The sequence below is a fragment of the Pezoporus occidentalis genome, unplaced genomic scaffold (assembly GCF_034315485.1).
Source record: "Pezoporus occidentalis ecotype Australia unplaced genomic scaffold, CSIRO_AGI_Poc_V1 ctg268, whole genome shotgun sequence".
NCBI lineage: Eukaryota > Metazoa > Chordata > Aves > Psittaciformes > Psittacidae > Pezoporus > Pezoporus occidentalis.
Window position 1 is genome coordinate 70,809 of NW_026914589.1, and position 16,620 is coordinate 87,428.

General features: G+C 41.1%; 1 protein-coding gene across 4 annotated transcripts in view; it reads left to right on the forward strand.

Annotated features, from left to right (window-relative positions):
• USP54 (ubiquitin specific peptidase 54) overlaps positions 1-16,620 on the forward strand; it is a 109,315-nt gene that overhangs the window by 23,181 nt on the left and 69,514 nt on the right. Inside the window, exon 1 of one of the 4 annotated variants that reach the window (XM_062624462.1) lies at positions 10,280-10,562. The exons of the other annotated variants lie outside the window; for them this stretch is intronic. The gene's annotated coding sequence lies outside the window, so the exon portion shown is untranslated. Of the gene's footprint in view, positions 1-10,279; positions 10,563-16,620 lie in introns of those variants that run through there. 4 annotated transcript variants of the gene reach the window in all.

Sequence of the window (16,620 nt, forward strand, 5' to 3'; positions counted from 1 at the left end):
ATTTGCCCAGCTGAGTGGAAGTGATGCAGATACTGATTTAAAGGTCTCATGTCCTCCAGCACATTTCCTTAGTAAAGAAGATCACTGAGCAGGGTAAGAGGACAATTAATTTTGATTAGGGAGGAGGACTGATAATGGTTTGATTTGTCCCAGTTACATTTTGAGTGTGTCTCATTTGCCAGGTTCAAACTAAACATTTAACATGGCACAAAACTGGTAAGTTGATTGGTATCTAACATTAGTTTTGTACCTGGTTTGGCACATGCCCCTAAGAATTGGCAAGCCTCCCTTTATGAAGAGCAAACTGGCATCATGTTTTTGGGGTGAAAAAGGAAAACTGTAGCCGTCAGAAATCCAAATGCTGCCATTTGGATTTGTAGATGGTAGGTGTGTCAGAGAGGTATGTCCCACTCTGCTGCCTAAGAAGAGCTGTGTAAAGAAGATTTGAAGTCTGCTGCTAAACTCAACTAGGAGAACGGTTTGCTTAACTAAATTATTTACAGAAGCAGCACCCCGAGGTAACTTTTTCCGGGGAGAAGGGCAGTAAATGTCCTGTCCGGCCGTGCTGGAGAGGGCCTGGCACGGAGGGCAGAGCAAGGGTCTCCTCATGGTTCCCACAGGTGGAGGACACTTGTTGGAAGGCCTTGGGCAGCACACACTGCCCTGCGTGCCCAGCCTTCTCGCCTGGGGGGGAAGCTGGAAGGTGGCGGGCTCCGGGTGTTACCTGAGCGTCGCCATCTTCGTTGCTGCCCGCTCCCAATTGCGACAGTCCCGTGGTGGCTGTGAAGGCAACTACGTCTCCACCCCGGCCTCGCCGCTGCCTCTTTAAGGCCCGACCTGCCCAGGGATCAGGTGCGCCGCCGGAGCGGTGACGTCATGGTGCCGGAGGCGGGGCCGTGGCTCCCGCGCTACCCGCCCCGCGGGACAGGGCAGCGGCGGCGGTTCCGCACGTGTGTGCGGGACGGTGGTGGTGCTGTTCTCCGGGTGGGCCCGGCCCGGTTCCGTCCGGTCTGCTGGTAGTGTGCCGGAGCCCCACGAGAGCGTCGAGAGGTGCCGGTGAAGAGCGCGGCGGGAGCGGGCGGGACGGGGTGCGGCGGGTTGGACAAGGCGTGTTAAATGCAGCTGGATCCTGGCTCTGCGGGAGGGAGGGAAGGAAGGATGGCTGGCTGGCTGGCTGGCTGGCTGGCTGGCTGGCTGGCTGGCTGGCTGGCTGGCTGGCTGGCTTGCTTCTCAATGCGGGTCCGCTGCATCAGGTGTCGGCTTGTTCCGTGTTGTGCTGGCTGCTGTATAAGCAAATAAAGGGTTTCTCTTTCAGCAGACGAGGCAGGAAAAATGTGCTGTGTGCAGGGTGTTTAGTTATTTGGAAATATAATTTTTAGCCTTTTTTTTTATATCGGCATGCTTCATGTTAGATGCTTCATTTATATGTATTTACTTGTTTAAAGTGTTGCTGAGATAGAAGCAACTAAGGCAGTATCTGGTGTTCCTTTACTATTTCACAAGGTGATGAAACGTGCTGTGTACCTACTATCCTTCATAGAAGGTGCTATGTTAAATTTAACTCATGATACTTGGTTAAATCAAGGCAGTTCCAAACTGGAATACAGATGTTTGGAGTACAGGAGGGATGTAAGGTGTCTTATAGCTGACCTCCCTCACCAGTGGGAAGATAATAGCTCACTTACAGTGCCCTTTGCCAATTAGGGGGGAATGTGCAAGCCCATATGGAATTTGCACCACTTAAATTTTCACATGCACAGATGTTGCATTTCCTAGTTCTGATGAAGAAAGACAAAGTATTGATTATGGCTTTGCTTTTTTTTTTTTTTTTTTTTTTAATAAGGGTAGATGGGACACTGAAACCTTTCTTTGAACATTCATTTAATCTCCATGATAATAAGGCTTTTTATATTTGCAGTTCTAAGTTCTGGCCTAATATATTCAGTTCTCAGCAGATAACTTAAAATTGGCAGAAATAAATAAAGGAAAAAAACAATCTCTGCTCAAAAGAATTATCACATGAAGATAAAGTTGGCAGGAGAGCCTCTGTCGTTTTCCTGGTAGCAGAAGGATGTGACAAAGTAAAGCAAGGCTTTATCAAGCTTGACTCTTGACTAGAGGAAGGTCTCCTTGGTATTTTTATGCTAAAAATGTAGGCTGACTTCCTTTTGAAGTCTTTAGCTGGAAAGGTCCATCTCTACCACATCTAATTTCAGCATTAGATTCCAAAGCAGATTTAGTCTCTAAATCTATAGAGCTGGATTCTGGAGTAACTCCTCATTAAAATAAAGAATAATACTTTTATGTATGGCCATATGTATTTGTTATATGTGCTATTTTTAGCTTTGAATGCACACCTATGAATCCATCTTCCTGCAGGTTTATTTTTTCTGTTGCTTTGATAGTGTTTCAGTCTAATCAGTATGCAGTGGATGATGTTTTTACTTTCTAAATTTAGCTGCTGATGTTCATACACTGCTTGGTATTCTGTATTGGTCTTTGTAGTGGGCATCTGTATGGATAGATGGGCTGCAACAGCCTTTGTCCTGGAATGTGCATCTTCCTAGTTGACTTATATTAACTTTTTAAAGGGGTGAAGTACATTAACTGGCATGGTTTAAGACTAATGGAGTCTTTAGGTATATTAATACATTCTTGTGCTTTGTATGTGCCTCACACGGGGGGGGGGAGAGGGATGTTCATGTGAATGTCACATTACTGTAGCGCTTAACTAGTATACTCATCTTCTCTCTTATGCAGAGAGTACTGGTGTTCTGTCAGAAACAGGTTTGTAGTCCAAAGGGGTACTGCAGCTTTAGGTTGCCAGACTAAGGTAAAGAAGTATGTAGTCCAGGACATAGAAGGATTAGGCTACAGCATGAAATCTGGTCAATTACAAGATCTGAAAATCTTTTTAACTGTTAAGTACTTTTTTTCTTATTACAGCACCTGTTGCTTTGTAATGCAGGTCCACATACTGATGGATGTGACTTTCCATAGGTTTTTGGCAAGTGGCTCGTGGCTTCCTCTGGAAGTCATCAGCTGTTTCCTGCCCTCCTTGATGATATTTTAGCATCTTAAGCCAGTTTCTTTTCACTGGCTGGGAAACAACAATAACCCTCATAATGTGTGATTGTGTATACTATTGGAAAATTCACTTATTTTTAAGCATCTGCAACAGCTTTTGTAGGTGCATCCAATTTTAAGAAATAGTGGCTGTTCTAATGCAATTATTAACAAACATTTCAAGGTGGAAAGAAAGATAAATGCTGTTGCTTCTCCTCTACTTTTTAATGGCAGATTTTCACAGAAAGTTTATTTTATGCATTTCAAATTAAAATCTGTTTTAAAATATTGATTTCCACTCCAGTGATTGGGGTGATTCCTAGAATCACCTATGTCATTGACTTCTGTTTTTTTTTTTTGTTTGTTTTCAGCTCTTCCATATCATATGGTACAGATTTAAATGCTCTTGGGAGTTCTGTGCTTTGCATCCTGACTTTATGTCAGTCTGCCAAGGTTCAGTTGTAGGACAAACACTAAAAATAAGACACAATGGAAAATAGGGCAGGAAATTTAAAGTGGTGGAAGATAAAATTTTACAAGTCTCATTACCTTCTCTGTAACTGGCTTTGTGATCTTGTTTTTTCTCTTAAGTGATACAAAAGTAAACTAGTAAAGCCAAGAAACGAGTGTATCAAATGGAATAAATGAATATAGGTATGGAGAACTTTATTGTGAGCTTACTTTGAGTTACTTGAACCAATTTTGGTTTCACACTGATGTAAGTTAGTTTCAAAAGTGAATCTTCCACCTCCAACCTGTCATCCCCTTTTTTTATGTCAAATAAGATCCTGAAAAGCATCAGGTTTATTTGATGCAGGCAGTTAAAGCAATTTTGCATAATCTTCTTTCTCAAGAGTTTCCTGCAAGTACCACAGCATTGCTAAGATCCTGATGTATCAAAGTTTACAGGTTGGGTGCCATAATTTAGGGTCATAAAATTATGTAAGTTCTTGATGGCACTGGGAAAAGTGGATATGGTTTTATCACTCAAGTTATGCTGGTCCAATGCCATGTGTGTGCTTTTCATAAAGAAAGTTACTTTCTGATTCCCAATTTAGTCAAACTGTAAATTAATTCCTGAATGTCTCCGGGTCATATTAAAACCACAGGAAGTTCCATTTCCTGCAGGGAAACAAATGTCGTGCCATGCCTTTTAGGGCATAAACCAATGTGTGTGTTTGCCCCACCAGCACAGGTGACAGGAGGCTTGTCTGTGGCTTTGGACACAGCATGGCATCACACTCATTCAAAGAATGTGCTCGTGTTTTGACCAAGAAATTAAATTAAGTACTTTGCTTGATTAACAGGCAGCTATAACCTGGTGCCTTGCTTGTAATCAAGAAGCCCGTTTACCATCTCTTCTTGATAGGATGCTTATAAAACATTCTTTTGGCTTTGGTCCACATACTGAGGTGGAAGTCAGAAAAAGTGGGGTGGGTTAAATGCAGTGCACTGTGTTTTGCAGTCACTGGGAATAAGTATGGAATAAAATGGCTTGGTTTGGGTTTTGGGAGTGTAGTAACAACAAGACATGCAGTTATTTGTGGTATTTGTGGGAGTACCTGTTTGGTAAAGAGTGGTATTTTGGTTCCTGCTTGTGTTTTGTAACCTTTAAACCCTGGCTGTTCTGTAGACTCCCAGGTGTCCCAGTGCTACTGGTAAAACTAGTTAGAAGTACTTGAGTTAGAGTTCCTAGATGTAAAAAAATCAAACTGTTAGCAGGGTATGTTCATGCTTTGTTTTTCTCCCAGTGTTTTTTTTTTGTGTTTTTTTGTTTGTTTGTTTGTTGTTTTTTGTGGGTTTTTTTTGAGTCATCTGCTACAAGGAAGACTGGTTTCAGTGAGGAGTGCTCTTGTCTTGTAGTACATACACATCAGAGAAACAGCTTTTTTCAATTAAGTGGAAAATATGGATTATGTATACAAACTGTATATACAGACTGGTTTTACTCTTAAAGTTGTGAATAGGCCAAATTAATTTGTCAAACCATAAGGCTTGGAAATGGAATTATGGGAATAGCACTTCTGGTAGTGGTGAGCTAGACTTCATATGTGAAGGAATCCTTCCCACTTCCCTGCTCCGAAGGTTATTTTTAAAGCTAGTTTAGACTAGAGGCCATGGCTTCTCAAATAATTTAACAGGCATTAGCACCCTGAGATACCCCTCACCCCCCGAAAAAAAATGAAAACACTTGTATTGCTATGTAGGGAACATCAAGGAACAGATATGACTTCAAACTACCCTGCCTGTCTTTCCACCTGATCACAGTCTACTCTGACCAGGTTGTGTCTCTGGCTACACGAATGCTTGGAAAGCCTTGCCCAAGGACGGGAATGAGTGTTTAGGAGCCAGAAGTGGAGGGCATAAAACTCTGGCCTCACATTAGCCGGTGTCTGAAGGCTTCGGAAGTATTTCTGATTCTCTGTTGGTAACTACCAAAACAACAGTATGCTTGGTTATTCTTTAAAAATATTGAGAAATGACAAAAAAAGCTTTTTGTTCATCTTATAATATACAAGCTACTTAAAGAACTCTAGGTAACCTGATTTTAATAGAAGGAAGAAAGCAGTATTGATTTTTACCACTTTTATTTTTGTGGGTCCATTTGACTTTAAGGTTCTGTCCACCCTACCAAAGCAAGCTGTGTCAATAAAGTAAAATCAAGATTGTTGTATTCTTGTCCCCCAAACAGTATTTAAACAGTTGTCTTGCCATGTGGAGAAGGTCAGCCGAGTACAGCATATGTATTTGAACAGCCTAATATGTTTGAACACATTGCCCTGAAGTTTGTTAGACTGTTAGGTATTTATTTTTGTGTGTGTGTGTTTTTGTTGGCTTTTTTCCTCCTCTTGAGAAATGGACTGCTGATGTGGGAACATGAGCTTCTCCTCCTCAACCTACCCTCACCACCCCCAAAAAGAAACTGTTGATGGTTACTGCTTTGTATCCACTTCACAGAATTAACTTTTTTGACATCCAAGGTTTTCAGTGAAGGGGGCAAACATCTGTTTTCAGACTTAAAAAGTCCAAGGGATGCATGGTTTAAACTAAATATTAGTGTCCTAGAAGAATGCACTAAAGGAGGGTAGAAAATACTAACCAGGGGTTTTAATTTACAGCAGTTGTTTTGAACTGATCTTTCCTGGAGTGCAGCGTGATGTTAACCTAATGCAGTTTCACTGTGGCTGCTTCAGGAAACGGTTGGGCGGGTTGCTGGGTCTCGACTGGGTGCTCCTCCTCTCTCCTTGCTCCACCCGTGTGGCATGTGTGCTCTTGGTCTAAGTGGCTCATGCAAGTGGCTTGCAGCTCAGTGCAATACTCGGAAGCAGTGGGAGCATGAGGCTGGGGAAAGTAAACAGACTGACACTGGTGTTTCCCACGGTTAAATGAAACCACACCTCTAGTCCGCCTTACTGATTGCCACACAGGCGTCTGACTGCAGATGAAGGGGCAGCTTTGTTGCTTAGGTAAGAGAGTCTAACTTCAGGCTGCTGTCAAGAGGCATTGCTCACTAGGCCTGTTTTTCCAAATCCTGAGTGAGCTACCTGATGAAAAAAAAAAACACTATTATTTTTATTTCCGTTGGTAGAGTTGTTTGTTGCTGACCTACCACCTTATACTAGCTCATCTTGCAGACCACCCAGTGTTGGCACAAGAGAAGCAGAAGGGACATTTTATGGTGAATGGATCCACCCTGGTAGCAGCTGTCATGTTGGCATAGATGTATCATAAAACACACAGTAAGTTTACCTATGCAAGGAATTAATGCATCTACGCAGTATCTTGGCTTTGGTGGCAAAGCTCATAAAAGAAGCTGTTGAAAGTACTGTTTCTCTGCTTCTGTACTTCTTGTAGTTTGGTGGTCTGTGTAGTGCCACCAGTTATAACTGCTTACTGTAGGACTGCTCTGTTACCTGAATAACTGGAATTATAAAAATAGCTCTCTTCATACTTTTGTTTTATGGTTATTTTAACCCAGATTGTTTTCATGATCCTGTTTGTAATGGGGTCCTACGTAGACTGCCATCTGCAGAACAGAGCATCAGATGAGAACAGGAGCAAGTGATCTGTGTAAGGTGGGCAGGAACTTCTGCAGCCAGCTTCCTTGTTGAAGGCACTCAAGAAATTACATCTTCACCATGTAGCACTTTTCCTGACAAACTTCTCCATGTAGACAGACTTATGGTATTTAAGCTACACTAAATGTGCTGACATTTACAGCCTCATGAGTAGGAGTGCTGTGGTGGAAAATTACTCGAAGGTGAAGGGAAGGGCTAGCACAGCCTTTGGTGGGTAGGAAGCTACCATGATCTGCAGCAGCAGAGGGAAGCTGAAATCATATGACTCTGCAAACGCTGGGAAAGAATGTTTCAGTATTGAAAGAATGGTTATTGCAGCTCTGTCATCTATACTTTGTTTCTTCAGTTTTGTGTTTTGTTTTTTTTTTTAGCTTATGCTTTTGTTGTTTTCTTAGACAATCTTTCTTTCTCTTGCCAACCATGAATGTATGCTGTTGGCATACATGCTTCTAATAGATAGGGTTGTCTGCAAATACATTTGCTTCTCTGAACCAAAGCAGAAAAGCAAGAAAAGGAGAGAGAGATTCTGGTCTTGTTTCTGTTTTATCTTGCCTGGCTTTCCTGCCTCATTTCAGATTGAAGTAGCTGTGTGGATGGCTGTGCAATTGCTAGCATTGCTGTCAGGCCCTAAGAGCCCTGGGGGCTGCAGTACTTGACCAGAGCTATTTAAGGGTTGCTGTGCTGTCCTGGTTTAAGTGAAATGATAGAAGAGTGAAAACACTTTTTTCCCCTCTTCTTTCTTCCTGTTCTTTGCAGAAATGTGGTAATTGCTCTGAATTCTTTTTTAGTTTGGTGGCAGTGAGTCAGATGCTTAGCTGGTGTGTTTGGCAAAGCTCTCTTTTGTAAGTGCAGCAGTGCTGTTGTGCTTTGGCGGGGGTTGTGTCCCTTTGTTTCTGTTAGGGGCACGGAGGCCCCACTTGCTGTCTGAATTGTTTGAGCAGCAGCAGCAGGGAGTCAGATCTTTTCTGTCTGATCCACAGTCATTTCTTTTAGTAGTAAACCACTTACCTGTCCTTTGCTGCTATGTGAGTTTAAAAAGTTTTAGTTTTAGGTGTGATGGAAGCAGGACTGATTTTGCTTTAAAGAGAGCTACTAAAAATAAATTTCATGCTTTCTTCATGCACTGATCTATTCAGGAACTGGACATTTAGCCAGGTAATTCATTAGCCTCCAGTATCCACATGCTGAGGGACTGTGTAAAATGGTGTCAAAGCAGGTACTTGAAAATACCTATAATTTGATCCATACTTCTAGCAGTAACTTAAGTCTCTGTGGTCACCTGGAGCATTTTAGCGAAAAACTGAGAGAGTTTTGGAATCATGGAAACTGAGGCTGAAGCAAATGGGAATTTGTAAACATCACTATGACACTCTTGGTATTACTGGTTTAGGCTCTTCGGCCGTCTTGTAGACATTGACCCACACCACCTTGGTGAAGCAAGGAAATGGGTAGAGTCATGGGAGCATCTGTATCGTCTTTGTGTTTGAGGAGGAGAGGAATGCTTTGTCCTTTGGAATAAGGAGGAGGAGGGGAGCTTAGAGACTAATGTTTTTTCTGCGAGTGTGCTTGCCAACCTCAGGTCATTGAGCGCTAAACATAATGCCACTTGAACAAACAGACTTGCTAACTCTCGGTAAGATGTGTACAGGTATTTGAAAGGAAACCTTGCAGAACCAAGTAATGGTGTAAAACACCTGGAAGATTCAGTCACTCTTTCTATATGATAAAAATGAGGACTGGCATATTGTTTTTGTCTAGAAAAGGCCTTTGCTGGTGTTGCAAACTTTTTTTTAAGTGGTTTGGCTTCCTTGAAACAAGCTGTTTGAGGAAAAGAGTGCAATGGAGTTCAGATGCTGTTTTAACCACACATAGCTGTGGAGCAGGTTTTGAGCCCAGCATGGTTACTGAACGTTGTGCTGTTTTTTGTTCACAATTATGCCACTATTAGTACAGCTCAGAAATTATTTTATTTGAAATTTGCACACATAAATCTGAATCCTGGCGGGGGGGGGGGGGGGGGGGGGAGTATGTGGAATCATCGTGAGGTAAAACACTGCTTGGAGTATTGGAGTATTGTGCTTTTGCTGTATTTTTTTTCTTTCTTGTGCTAACTCCTATTTTTGTCTCACCTAAACTCTATCATTATGGAAAGACATAGTTAAAACTTGGCTCAGCTGCTTCTATCCTGCAAGACTGGATTGTTCTTAAGGCAGACCAATTTAATTGTATTCCAACTGCTTCCTTTTTGCATTGTTTGTTTCTGTTAGGTAAATGGTCCCAGTGGGGATAGTATCTTCAAGTCCAAAGCCTTGATATATTTCAGTCCAGTTCTGTTTGTTAGCATTATATTGTGCTAGGACAGAAAGACAATGGTATGCATTGGTTTTTGTAACATAACCAAAGTTTTCTTTAAAGTTATTCTTGTCTTGGATATACAGTAACTCTCCTTGTCTGTCCTATGAATGGGACCATGTTAGAAGAACAAATTCATGCTGAATGCGAATGGCACCAGTGTCCTGGAGCTGTATTGCAAGAGTCTGGGTATAATCATGTAGTAATGCTGCTTCTGAGCTGAAGTAACTGAGCTTATGGGAGGTTTTGGGGGTAGAAAGCAGTTTTTCTGAGCAAACTTCTTTTTTCCTTGATCAGTATCACTGGCTTTGAACCACAGGGGATAGTTCCAGGAATTGTCCTGCAATAATCTTTGAAAAAACGCTTTTAATTTTGCATTGCAGCCATAGGGCTCTAAACCCAGGGATCAAAACTGAAGCCATCTTTTGAGTCCTTTGCATTTTCTTTTTCTGTTAATTGGTTACGTGTCACTCACGGTTATCAACCCCTCCTATGAGAAAACATCCTTCATGTTTAACTCAACAGTTTGCAGGAACCTCACCAGTTCACTTGTTGCACTAAGGGGAGCCCTGCCTTGCAAAGACAGGCTGCTGCTGTAAAACGAAGTCATCCCTTACAGCCCTATCTTCTCCTCCTCTGCCCTCAGTCTGCTTTCTTTTATAAAAAAGGGGTTTGGAGAACCTTCCTCCCTCTTGCCCTGTTTCCTAAGGGAGTTGTCGGTAAGGGGGGCTGGGCCCGTAGTCTTGTCTCTGTTGTCAGAGCTGCCTGCCTGGTAGGTGGCAGTCGGGACAGCGCTTTTCAAATGAGACTTTCCTGTGCTGAGGGAGGCCCTTTTTTTTTTAAACTTTAACAGCTTCCTATTGTTTGAAACATCGGGTTGTCCCCTCCCACACTATTCTAGCTCTTTCTTCCTCCCTTAAATAAGTTTTCCACGCAAGTATTACTCAAGAGTAGTTAACTCTAGCAGTGAGTCCTCGGAGAGTTTTCCCAACCCTCTGTGATCTCCAGCTTTTGTTGCAATACCAGTGTGGTGATCATGCAATATATAGAAAGTGGCTTCTGAAGGTAGGTCTTTCTGATTTTTTTTTAAATCTGTTGTTATAATTCAGTGTCACCACTGCTGTGACATTGACTCATTTGTTGGGTTTTGTGGTTCTGTTTTTGGTTTTTTGTTGTTGTTTTTTTTTCCTAACTGAATCCAAGTTATCACAGGAATTCTCTCCTATGTATGGTACTGAAAGGTAGAAAATACTGCTTTTCAATGTGGATTGCCTTTGTTTCTAAGATGCAAAGAAAGAGTACTGCTTTAGTTTGTTAATAGTTTGCTTTTCAATATTCTAGTCCTGCTGTCTAAGGTCATTTTGTATGGTGCATTCTATTTATGTTCTGCTACCTGTGTGAAAGGCACTTTCTAAACCATCAGCTGCCCCTGCTCCACCATGCCATGGCTTCTTCTGACTAATAGTATCCATGATAAATTTGAAGATGAAGCAGTCAGAATCTTTTCTCACCGTAATGTTTGTCACAGCTGGAAGGGGTGTTGGTAATTCATTTCCCATCCCTGTTACTTGACAATATAACTATTACCTAGTCAGAAGCTCTGCTTTTTTTTTGATAATTTAGATGTGGCTTTCCTTCCGTCTGCTTGTTGAATTCTGTGTTAGAAAGTTGATAATGACATGAGGTATTAAGTATATGTTGAGCTTTTCTGTTATTTTAATACTTTGATTTGTGAAAGTCAACTTGCTTTGGCTGGTTTCCCTGTCCCCTGCCTTCTGTGAAGTGTCTTGTTTCCAAAATAAATAGTAATTATTCTGAAAATTTTGGAAGTCTACCACTACTATTCCACATATCTCACTTCAGCTTATCATGAAGCATCTTTGTTTAAATTTGTAGATTTTAGTAAAGAAAAAAAAACAACCAAACAATTTTCATACATTTGGTGATACCAAGCAATATTTTAGTTCCACAAAATGATAAATTCAGTCCTGCAGTTTTTCACCAAAAAGGTGAAAATAAAAAATAAAAATAAAAGGTGAAAAAAAAATAAAATCTATGTATCATTTCTAATGTTCATCATTCAGTATATTAAACATTCTGCCTGGTCAAATGCATTCTCTGCCTGAGAGATTGATCATAGTCTGCTGAGGCAGGGCTCAACTGATACATACCTGAAAAAGGAAGGCCCACTTGCTTTGCTCTGCCTATAACTTATTGATGAGTTGATTCGGGTCACTAAACCAGTAGGAAATAAAGCAAGTTCCCCACTTCCCATCCGCCTCAAAATGCTAATCTTGTGAGCTGAATTTGCTCCTGTGAGCCAAAGGGCAGAGGTGTTAACTGCCTGCCCCATAGCACTGAGGTGAAAAGAGGGGAGTGCCCTCTTCCCTGCTGTGTTGACCATGAGAGTTTGGGTTCATTTGTTCATCTAGAAAGATCGCTCGTGGACACTGCCTTTATCTGAAGTGATAGGTTGTCCTTCTAGTATGTTGTGTGGGAGTTAGAGAAGCCTTAGGCTTATATTTTTATTTTTTTTTTTTGTTAATCCTGGGGGTGCAATAAAACGTCTTGCTTGTATTTGACAGAGAGCACTGTAGTGGACATACAGGGTTTTCTGTGTTTTCTGAAGTTAATTTATGAAGTGCTTATGCCTATGGGTTACAGCAGTAGTCTGAGGTTTAAGTGTCTTAAAAACCCAAACAGGCTGATTCTGGGTTAGAGTTCCCTGTCTAAGGCCAGAGGAACATGATAAACGGCCAGAGGAACATGATAAACAGCCAGAGGAGTGAAGGAAGCAGACTGTGGTGGCTGTCACGATGAACAATGGTTTTGGCACACCTGCTGCCTCGCCGCTGAGGTTCTCTGTGCTTGGCAGGAAAGGAGTGATTTGGAGGATAACCAGATAGTTTTGTAGATGGTTTTGGTATGTTTCCATCTTGTCTGAGGGAGAGAAAACAGAAGCACTTTATAATGTAATAAATGGTTGGCAGAGGCTGGCACCATCAACGTTTGGGGCAGGATTTAATAATGTACTTACAAACGGGAAAGTCAATATTATGCTGGAGCTGAGGGCCCTTAGAAGGTGAATGCAGAGATGGATGTACCATGGGAAGGGGGAATAGTGGCATATATTCAAAGCAATGTGTTAGAAAATATGCTCATACTATCATCAAGAATAGATACAAACATATCTATATACATTTTTCAAGAAAATGAGGATTTCTACTTATGAAAAGGCAAAATGAAGAGAGCCGGAACAAATACATTTGTAGTATTTGTAGGTTTTGCAGTATGACAGTTTTTGATTCCACTAAGAGCCAAATGATGTTAATCAGTTGCTGTTTCTCCTGGGAGTTGTCATAGATGTAAGCTGCGAGACAAGATTACTTCTTCCAAAGAGTAGTGTGTCACAGAATGTCACTTCATCCATTTTCCAGTTGCGTCTGTTCAGGTTCTAATCTTTTGGATCATAATAATTTTTTTTTTAACTGATGTATTAATATGCATAATATTTTACAAGTTTTCTCAAAGTCTCTTATGTACTGGATTCCACAAGAGGATGTGTGTTACTATTGCTGTCCTAATTGCTGAGTACCTAGGTGACCAGAGTATATTGCAATTGCACAACCTGGCGGGGACTGGGGAAAAATGAGAATGCTAAAAAGTCATAAAATAAATTATAGAACTTCCGTATAGTCTAGCAGAGGAAATAGATCTAACTCCACACATTTTGGCTCAAGCTCAGAGAGCTTAGCTTTAGATAGAGTGACTTCAGTCCCAATTGACCAGAAATGTAAGGTTTTTTCCAGGTCAGCCATGTGGTTGTGCATGTGCACACATGTGTATGATTTATTTTCTTAATCACAGAGGAAGGATGCATAGACTCTTAATCTGGATAGAATATTCTTATTTTTTCCTGTCTCCCTTGTAGGTGTGTCTAAGGAAGTGTTATATGTTGTAATGCTGGTTAAGCAATGGATAAAGATAATCATAATAGCAACAGTGTGTCTGAGTGCTTTCTTCTAGCGTTGAAGGTAAATTTTGTAAATGATTTCTCAACAAAGTGTTTATTGTGGTGTAATGAGGTGACTGAAAATACCATCCTGGTGTGGTAACCCTTCTTGATAAGCGTAACTTTTACAGATATTGCTTTTCCAGATGTCAAGTGATTGTTCCTTGAAGGCTGATTATGCTGAGGGAGGGGACTTTGAAACAGAACTACATTTGGGTTTTGTCCTTTTATTGCCTTGCTGGTATTCTGGATCTGCATCTGTTCCTGTACCAAGTTGCTAATCTTCCTCAGACCCTCTTCTGTCAAATGCAGCAGTTAGTCCCTTCAGCAGCTTTTTGTGTTTCCAGCATATTGTCTAGGGAATTCTGGGGAAAACAAGTTATACTGTACATCATTAACAATGCTCAGAGGTGTGAGCCTGGAGCAGTATCAACAGGTTTTGTCTTCGCAGGATTGGGCAAGAGGAAGTGTGGGCTATGTGTGGCATGTCATTTTTCTGTGCAGTTGGAAGGTGGAGGGTCTGTCCTGTGAACAGCTTTGTGTGGTGCTGGTACAGGGGCAGCTGTGTAACATGGGCTGGAGACTGGTGTAAAATCCAAGCCTCAGAGACTCTTTTGGGTTGCCATGGCAGGATTTGGAGTCCTCCACAGGTCTGGAGGGCTCCCTTCTCTTTTAGTGAGCTCCCAAATGAGTGAAAGGATTTTAATGTCGAAAAAGCCAAATTTCATTTAAATAAGTACTGGAAATTTTGCTTTTTAAAAAGAGAAAATTCCAAAAAAAGTAGGTAAACCGAAATGGAAATAAACTAAGACCAGCCATACCCTCCAGTTACTGGAGCTCTCTCCTTTGAAAACTCTTGGTACCTTCCCAAGAGGGACAGGCCAGAATGGAGTGTACCTTTTCCTCCAAGGGTGCTACGTGGCAGAGCCACACTCTTAAAGGATCACACACATAATTAGAAGCCAGAAACCAGACACTTACGTAAATGTTACCATCCTGAGACCCAGTTATTTCCTCATCCCCTGCTGTGTGCGACAGAGCAGAAGAATCCCTAGAGCCCTTGTTGTCTTTTGCCTGAGACCTTTTGCCAAAGCTTCTCTGTGCTCCAGCCTCAGTCTTGTTCCCTGAGGCACTCTGCTTGAAGGGATGAGATGCATCAATTTAGGCTGGGTACTTCTCTCTACGGGGGTGGGGAGGGAGGATTAAATGAGTGCATAGAATATAACATTCCAGTTTAAGATGCTGTGCTTTGTAAATTTCATGTATTCTGGGCTGAACTAAGGCCAGAAGCCGCGTAATCCTTTGTGCTTAACCTCGCAGCGCTTCTGGGAGTGGAGTCACTGTTGGAATGTTATGTGGTTTCTGCCAAATGCATGCTGTCTTTAGTTTCACAAGTGGTTTCGGCCATCAGTGCAGGATTAGATTTGAGAGAATAACAGAAGTAGCTGCTTGCTATTCAGTAGAGCTTAGACCTGCAGCAGCACTGGGACAGCTGAACTGTTGCTGAAAGAAATTCAACTAAGTCTCTGGAGTAAGCATCCTTTTATTTACAGTTCAGGCTGAAATCCTATTGTCCAAAATTGAGCAAGGCTGCTATTTTCTCTACCTTTTCAGTGTTAAACTCCGTGGCTTTAACATTTGTTGTTGGCTGGATACTTTGCAGTACTGTCAGGCCAGGCCTTGGTTTTGTATGTGGGGGCATGTGTACATACCCTCAAACTTTTTTCATTCTGTTTCAAAATAGTGATGACCATGAGTTTTGTTAAGGGTGTTTTTCTGTCCACAGGTACCAGTTGGTTAGATGTATTATAACTCCACTGGGCACCCACGGAATTCTGTTTTAATTTAACAGGCTTCTTCGAGTTGCAAAGAGAGTAACTCTTGTGAACTACCTCTTAATGCTCTTTTTCTGCCATTGAGCAACCTGCAAATAATGTGGAAAGGCTCCTTTCATGGTATATACCTCCTCTCAAGCATTTCCTTTTTTTTTTTTGGTAGAGAGCTTCTGGTGCCACTCAGTAGTGTCATTTCATCATCAGGCAGAGAATAAATAAATCAAAGCTGTTGACATCATTCTTCTTTTCTTTACCCCAACATCCAACTGGTCTGTTCAACTTGTATTATACTGCATTTGCACAGCTTCTGCTTCTATGACCCATTAGGACAGAGCCTGCTTGTACTTAACAAGAGTCTCTTTCATGCTTTGTGGATCTCTTCAGGCCACAGCAGGACACAAAATAATCCCTTTTGCATTTCGTAGTTTCACAGTACTTTTCTGGTGAAGATGAAATAACCTTTCTGAGTGAAAACAATAACATCATCTCCATAAGCCTGGTTTTGGTACAAGGTAATTGTATCATTGTTTCCACGTTTTACAGAATGAACAGCAGCTTTTTTCCCAGCAGATCCCAAGATTTTAAGTTATTAAAATCTGTAAGGAAAGAGAAAGAGTTGCGTCAGTTTTTTAAATCAGTATGGAACTAGTTCCTTATAGTAGCATCTGGTAAGACTTACATAGACAGTCTCTTCAAATCATAATTTAGAAATTTGAATTCAGACTTTGAATTCAAAGAGGCCAGAGTTTTTTCTAAGTTCATATGCAGATTTTATGGTTTCACCTTCCTTTAGTTCTAACATACAATGAAAGATCTGTGTTTTAGAAAATTTGTTTATAGGATACAATCTGCTTTGCACACTTGAAACTTCCATCTCTGTATTCTGTGCATATTCTGTAATGTTTTAGTTTCTGAAATGCATTTCTGACAAATATACTGTATACAAAAATCCAAGAAAGTACCTTTGCCTGTTGTAGCCATTTACTCTAAATTTCACATAGTGAAATGTGTTGAACTGGATTTGAAGGTTTGTTTTTTTGTGTTTTTTTTTTTTTTTTTTTTTTTTTTTTTTTTTTTTTTTTTTTTTTGTTTTTTTTTTTTGTTTACAACTGCTTGATGAACAGATACCAGGGTTTTGGCTTTGGGGTTTCGGTTTTTATTCCCCCCCCCCCCCCCCCCCCCCCCCCGAAAAAAAGAAAGAAAAAAAAAAAAAAGAAGTACTTATTCTAGTACATCGTTCAGAACATCTTATACCACAAGAATTTAAGCAGACTAA